Consider the following 7,824-nt stretch of genomic DNA (forward strand, 5'->3'; position numbering starts at 1 on the left):
TACCCTCACTCAACACCTTCTGCCAATGGCCAGGTAGGGAGGCAGAAGATGCTCTCAGTTCATTATTAAATTAATTTCTGGGACAGGTTCAAGTCACAGTGACACTGCTGACAGCAGCACAGGACAAAGCAGGGACTTTACAACCAGCATCATTAACTGGGAGAGGTAAATGTGCTTCCCAAAATCTCTGTTGGCCTGATCCAGGTGCCAGGTGCCTTCATGAAGACGTGGGGCTGTCTCTTGCCCTCCCCAGCCTCTCTCCCAGCAGCAGTGACTGCCTCCACCTTGCCTGATCCCCCCAGGCAGGAGCCCTCCTGGGTGGGGACTTCAATATGGGCTGGAGCTGCCTTTGATGTGCCATTTTCTCTTTGAAATGCAATGTCTCGCTCATCTAATCCTCATCACATTTGGGAAGCTTCTCTTCAGTCTTTCAGAGCAGGATGTCAGGGGAGTAGAGTTTATTTTTGAAGGGGGCCAGTTTGAAGATTTTTTTGTTTCAAAAACATAAATGCATTTTTTGATCAGAGTGTAAAGTAACCCTTTTGTTGGGTGAGCCTGGTTGGGTTGAGGTTTTATCGTTTTGTGAGGTTTCAAGGTTTTTTGCTTGGGACTGTAAATAGCTCTCAGGCACTTTGGATTTGTTTTCCTAAACTTTCCCCTGATGCTCATTGTATAGTCCACGTCTTTCAAATCTCCCCATTGCCTTTCCCACCATATGTGTGGGATCATTCCAGAGAGAGCTGTGCTTAGAGAGAACAGAAACCAACACTGTGCCCACTCCAGTCCCAGGGAGGAAATCCTAATCAGTGGAATGTGTAAAGACTAAAATCTGGTAATTTATTCCATTCAGCTCATGGGGATGATCCTCTCCAACTCCTGTGCACGTCTCAGGAGTGGCAGGATCTTTCTCCCTGAGGAAGCACCACGAAGGACAGGAGCTGTGCTGTCCTGTCCCAAAATCTCCCATCCCTGAACTTCCCCACAGCTGGACACAAATGCAGCTGCTGGCTCAGACACGGTGCAGAGCAGCTTCCAGTGACACCTGGGGTGCCAGGCTGGGTTTTTTTGGATCCAGCTTTCCTCACTAACCCTACAAACACAGCAGCTTCTCCTGGCCCATCCTGGAGCCAGGACCCACGGGCACAGCAGCGCCAGGGATTTAACTTTGAAACGACTTGGTTTTCCCCACTCTAACCTTTCCTCCTCCCAGCCTGGAAAGTTAGAAACATCTTTTGTATTCCAGAGGCCAAAGGGCCAAACTTGCCTTTAATTAAAATGCATATTCTTTAATTAAAAGCCCCATAACACATGAAGGGCATTCATTGAAATACGATGTGTGACATAGTCATTACCCTGCTGTTAATTACTAATTAATGAAGCTATTTCAATTAATAGCTTCCCCACTGTCACTCTGGCTTTGACAGGGCTCCGTGCTGAGAAGCTGTAGTGGAATCACAGGCGATCGTAACTCCTGGAACAGCACCAAAAGGCATCAGCTGAATATTCATGTCGGACGACGTTAACACTTTTCAATTAAACATAATAAAGTAAAAGCTCCGTCAAAAGTGTATATCAAACATGCCTCAGCCTTTCCCTCTCCCCCTCTGCTCTTCCAGCTTGTCAAAAATAACTAGAGAGAAGTAGGAGGGGAAAAAAAAGTGGTTTTTTGTTGTTTTTTTTTTTTTTCTTTCCTCTCGACACTTCAGGCTGGAGCATCATTTATCAAGCAAGTGATGCTGCTGCTCAGGAGAGGATTTACAGCGAGCCTGGATGAGCACTGGGGCTCACAGGCAGCTCTTTCCTCTCCCAGGGCTGAGCTTTGCATTGCACTCCTGTTTCCTCTCCCTTCCCTACAGCAAAACTGCAGTGGGCAGCGGGGACAGGCCCCAGGTGCCTCCCCAGCTCTGCACAAATCTTTGGGAGCAGAGGAAAAAGGGGTTTCACTGTGCGTAAAGGAATCACTCCCCGAGTGCAGTTTGATTACAGAGCTGTGTCTCCAAGGGAGCTGCTGGTCAGGGCTGTTGCAAGGAGAAACCTGGAGGAAAAAAAAAAAAAAGCTATATTTGCAGTTGGTGCTAAGTTATATCAGACCTGAAAACTGCAGAGCGGAGCAGAGCTCTCTTGGGCGCCATCTGGTTGAAGTTTTCCACTCAAAACACTCGGAAAATGAATCCAAGAGAAATTCCCGAGGACTGTTTCCAGATTGAACCCCAAATGTTTTGTTTGAAGAGCTGGTTTTTTTCAGGCAGATCATGTGGAGGGGGAGGAATCTTTCAGAGAGATAACATTATTTGCAGAAAGCAATTGGGAGAAAATGAAGATAATGTCCAGCTGTCCCTGTTTAGGTATGCAGGGGTACAGAGAAGTCTCATATTCTGCTTTTGTTGCAGAAAGGAAAAAAAGACGATGACTTGGTCTAGGAGACTTCTACCATGGGGACAGGGAAGGGAGATTGCTGTGATTCCTGCAGGAAAAAAAGGAAGAAAACATGAAGAACCTCAAAAAGATGTTTCAATCTGTGTCTCCAACTTGAAGTTTCTGTCTGAAGCTGAGCAAGATAACTCTCCTTGCATTGCCTGTTGGCACTGCACTGCTGAGGCACGAACTAGCACTCATCATGTGAGGGGGCTAATAAATAAATCATGTGGTTTGCACTTATTCTTTGTGTCAGATCATGTTTCTGCATTTCAGTGTCCCAAATAGAGCAGTGGCAAACCGGGCAATGTCCTCACTGCTGAGTGCTGAGCAGCAGCTGGAAAAATTATTCCTGGTGGCTCTGAAAAAATGCAAATCCATTTGTTCTGTTTGCTGCTTGTTTCAAATTCTTGCTTTGCTCTCTCTGGGTTATCTACCAGGGGTGGTGTCTCCTGTCCAAATGTGCCTGGAGCTCCTGGGTAGACAAACATCATCCCTGGGAGCCAGACTACAGCAGGGAGACAAGGAGGGTAAGATGTACTCTCCACTGGGATTTTCCCACCCACACCACTGTCCCAGCCTCCTGGCCAGATCTTTGCTTCTTCAGGAGTTAAAATCCCCCGTTCTCATCTCCTGCTCTGAGTGCTGTTGTCCACCTCAGGCAGGTGGAGCTCTGTCCTTCCTCCCATGCCAACCCTGCAGGTGCACACAGTTTTTCCCTCCCGTTGTACTGAGCCAGGCAGTGGCCCTGTTTCTCTCCCCCAGCTCACAGACATGCAGATGATTGTCTTTGACACTTCATGGTTTCCTGCTCTGGTCCTCCTAGGCTGAGACTGGAAGCAAAAATCAAACCAGCTCTTGAATGCAAGAATTTCAGGGTCAGAAGAGTGTGGCTATGACACCCCGTGCTTCCTTGGCTTGGAGGGCAGCATGAAAATGAGGACTCTTCCCATCACTGTTTTCCTTTACTCTCCCTCACAACATCTGACTTTTTTTATTCCATTCTTCTCCTCTTTTGACCATCAGCAGACCAGCAAGGGCAGCCCAGCTGATCCACCCGAGCACCTCTGAGCAGCCACCATTGTTTGTCCAGCTGCCTGACATCTAAAGGCTGGTCTCAGAGGTCTCAATTAGGGTTTGGGGCTGACTGGCCTCCACCTCTCCTGGGAAGGGGTTTTGCCTCTTCTGCTCAATTATAAACAGTGTCTCTTCCACGTGCAAGAGAAACCAGGAGGGAGCTTTGGCTCTGCTTTGGTTGTTACTTCTGAAGCATAATTCAGAGATATGCATTGCTATAAGACTTCAGAGATCACTCTTATAATGTAACAGGCCCTTGATCTGATATGTTTGTGCAGAGCACAGAGGCCAAATTCATTAATTGGACAGAACCCCGTTTTGTTTGGGTGCTGTGCCCTCTCTCAGAGGGTGCTGCTGGTGGCAAGTGATGCTACACAGAGATTTCTCCCTGTTTCCCTGGTGCTGCAGTGACTTCTATGCCTGCCTGGCATGTGTCTGGTTTCATTCTTTATTATTAGCAGGGTAAAGAAAAGGCAAAATTCACACCAATTACCTTTCATATATTTACAAGAGAAATCCTGTTGTTTCAAAAGATACCAAAGCTCAAACACCAATGCCAAGAACTCCTCTCTGTCTCCTGCTATTCTCAATGCTCCTTCTTGCCTGAAAAAGAAAAAAAAATATTTTGGGCAATGTTGAGAAAAGTATTGGCTGAGATGGGAGCTGCTTCCCTGGAAATATTAATCCACCAAACACGGATGAATCTCCTGGAATAATCCTCTCTAATGCACGTTCAGGAAATCAATTCACTGCTTTATTCTTTAATCCAGAAATCTCCAAGGAGGAGGAGGAGGGAGAGGATGAACAGAAGAGGATAAAAAATTGGTACTGCACTTAAGGAAAAGAGAGAAAACCGTGCCTTTGGTGAGAGCAGTGACACATTCTTAAAGGTAAGGAGTAAAGATTCACCTGCAAACACTGCACTGAAGCCCTGGGAAATGCCAAAATACGTGATTTCTTACTCATGCTCTAGTTTTTAGCTCTGCATTAAGCCTGTCAGAAAAAGGTGGGTGCCAAAGCAAGATTTAAATGTTGTAGTCCCTGCAGCTGACTCCAGGCACCACTCTGAAAGGGTTGGTTGTGGTCCTGGATCCAAGCCCTGTGCCCAGGTGCAGAGCAGCCCGTGTTCCACCAGCCCTGACTCCCCTGAAAGGACAGCCCAGGGCTGTGCAAACATTTCTCAGGTCACCACTTTGTTGCAGTGTGTGTCCTACTTAGAGGCTCCTGCAAAATGAGATTGCAAGGACGGGAGTTTATGCTGAGCTCTCGCTGGTCCAGGTGGCTCCTGCAGTGGGAACTGCAGCCTCCAGCCCTTCCCAAAGCACAATTGTGACCCAGATGGGCTGAAATAAAATGAAATAAGAGATCTCAGTAAATTACTCATCTGAAGACCTCCTCTCTGAGATCTGATTATGCTCCTGTTGATAATACTTCTTGTTCAAGGGGTTTATTTTGCTAAATAACCAGTGACTGACCAGGGTCAGGGATGCACAATAAGAGGACACATCCTCCCTTCCATGAGCTTTGATGGGACACGTGAGGGCCTTGTCTGCTTCCCAAAACCTGCCAAGTGTTTTTGTGGAATGGGGCAGGGGAATGGAGGAGCTGGAGGGAGGATGCTGGAGGAGGCAGAGGTGATCTGCAGGCTCTGAGGAGTAGGTTGGCTCAGCAGCAAAACCACACAAAGGTGACTGAAACCAGGAAATTTGTGTCATCAGGTCTGTGGGCGTGTTTGGGGCAAAATTAAAACAAAATATAGAAAGGCTCCTGTTCCCAGCCAGGGTCCATAGCAGCTCTGAGCACCTGAAGGATGAGACGCATGAAACATCCACCCCACCTGTAGCTCACACACGGGAGAAGCTGTAAATGAGTGGGTTTGTCTGAAACTTGGTAGGAGAGGGGCAAAAAAACATGACATGAAAAGAATTTAACAGCTGCAATGAGCCTAGATGGTTGCACAGGAAAATCCCCTGTCACCCACAAACAGTTTGCCTTTAATGAGAATGCAGGACATGCACGAGTAGGTTGCTAATTCTTTGTGTAAAATCCTCCTGGTAACTGCTACACGTGTACATTTCCATTGTCTTCTAGGGAAGTGGGATTGCAATCTTTTTTTCCATTGGAGCTGAAATGAAAAACAATTTTTTAGAGAATAGAGAATGTCAAAGTTGCAGAAGGCAGTGCCCAGGATTGTGTTTGGAGATGCAAGAGCAAGTCACCCACATTTTGGGAGCTGTAGGGAGCAGGGGAAAGCAATTGGGGAAGGGATTCAAGGGATCAGCCAAAGCTTTTCTGGCAGCTACTTCCTCAGTCAAATCATTATTTTTTCTTAATCCTTTGCAAAAAATCTGGTGATTTGGGAACAAAATTTTACAGTACAGTCCTGCTTTAGAAGGCCAAATCCAATTACTGGATAATGGGACTTTGGCCTCCCAGGAGCAAGAGACACTTTGGAAGATGTGGGTTTATATGGGGGCTTCATCTCATTCCATTATTGGATTAAAACCTACCCCACCCTTAATCCTGCACCAGGAACTGTGTAAGCAGGAACTGCACCAGTCTGGAAACCAAGTGGAGCATAAAACCCCTGGCACTGCCCTGAGACACCCCCAGGAACTGCACTGCAGGAGGATCAGTATTTTGGAGGTGTTGGTAGAAGGCAAAAGCTCTTTTTTAAAACCCAAGTTGTACTTGTGGGAACTAAAACTCTTCTTCATTACTTTTTCCTGCTCTAGTAACAGTTACAAACCAAACCAGAAAAATGGTTTTGAAGAGAGAAACCAAACAGAGAAGAAAGGGGAGAGCACTTGAAGCTGCTGGTGGGAGCTTGATGCTCTGGACTGCAACTCCCTTCCATTGCCCCCCCATCACCCTATTTTTAATTACAAGCAGCCAAACTGTAAAGACCTTAATGGACGTCTTAATTATTGCATTAAAGTTTGAAATGGAAAATTCCTCATTACCTGCCTTGCAGTAGGTCACGGCTGCAATAAACGGTGATATTTTGCCTGTTACAGGGCTGGGTGCCCTTTGAGAGCTGCTGTCTTTGGGGCATGTCCCAGCCCTGGGGGAGCTGCCAGGTGGATGTTAGATCAGGTCTCTGCTGTGAGAGCATCTGCTTGTGTTTTCCAGGCAAAACCATCAGCGAGGAGTGCTCTTTTCTATCCCTTTTCTCCTCCAAGTAGTGCTTCTTTCCTCCTGTGTTCCGCTTTCCATCTGCTCGAATGTGTTTATTGATTTAGTGTTATGCAAACTGCAATAAAACAGGATCCTTCTAAGGATCTCCAGCCAGCCATGGAATTTCTCCCGAACAATTTAAATACAAACCAACCCCCCCAGCAGCAATACAAGGTACCTGTCACTGATCAGCTTTTAAGGCCCTTTTGCACTGTGCCTGTCCCTGCTTGCTCTGGGCAGGCTGGAAAGCTGAAATCCAATCTGAAACACTGACAATTTAAGGAATGTGGCAGAAAAAAAATACTAAAAAGAAGGAAAGGGAAAAAAAAAAAAAAGAGAGAAAAAAACCCCAAACCCTTCTTTTCTCTCAGGCTCTGCACAGTTGGGGAAGGACAAGACAAGCTTTAAGGTGGGTCTGTGGCTTCTTGGGGCTGAAAAGCTTTAAATCACCTAAATGACCTAAAAGGTCAAAAAAGCTCAAATGTGCGTGTCAGAGGTTGATAGCTCTCTAAGGGGAGCAAAAATACAGGGAAAGTTGAAGATAACTTGGACTCTGCTAAATTATTCTCAGCATAAATTTCATGCCACCAAGTATTACTTTGGCTTTTTTTCTGAAGACATCTATGAGAAAATCAGAGGAGTCTACAGTACTTAAGAGATATTCTCTCGATAACACGACCCTACGGATGAGGTGTTAAAATTCGTTTAATGGTTATTTCTCCTTTCAAAAAGTATCCAAAACTTTCTCTCCCTACAATAACTGTGAAATTGCCCTCGGACAGCAAATCCAGGGCTCCTAAGGCAGTTCCAGCCACAAGAGCCACCAGCCAGGGCTGCTGGTGGGCAGGGCCAGGCTCTGCCAGCTGTGCCAGCTGTGCCAGCCGAACCATCCGCACCAACCACGGTACCTGTGCCAGCTGTGTCAGGGCTGGGCTCAGCTCTCCCGGCCAGGAAAGATCTGCCACATCCCAGATCTCACAGCTCCCTCTGTTGGCATCTGCTCGAACCTATCAACGAGGATCTATAAAGGTGGAAATGTATTTTTATTTATTTCTGGTTTTAGCACGATCTCCGTGGAAGGTGATCCGCCTGCGGCGTGTGTCCCAGCCAAGACATCTGCCTGTCCCAGCCAATGTTTGTGTCATTGCTCATAAC

Source organism: Sylvia atricapilla, chromosome 16 (genome assembly GCF_009819655.1).
Source record: "Sylvia atricapilla isolate bSylAtr1 chromosome 16, bSylAtr1.pri, whole genome shotgun sequence".
NCBI lineage: Eukaryota > Metazoa > Chordata > Aves > Passeriformes > Sylviidae > Sylvia > Sylvia atricapilla.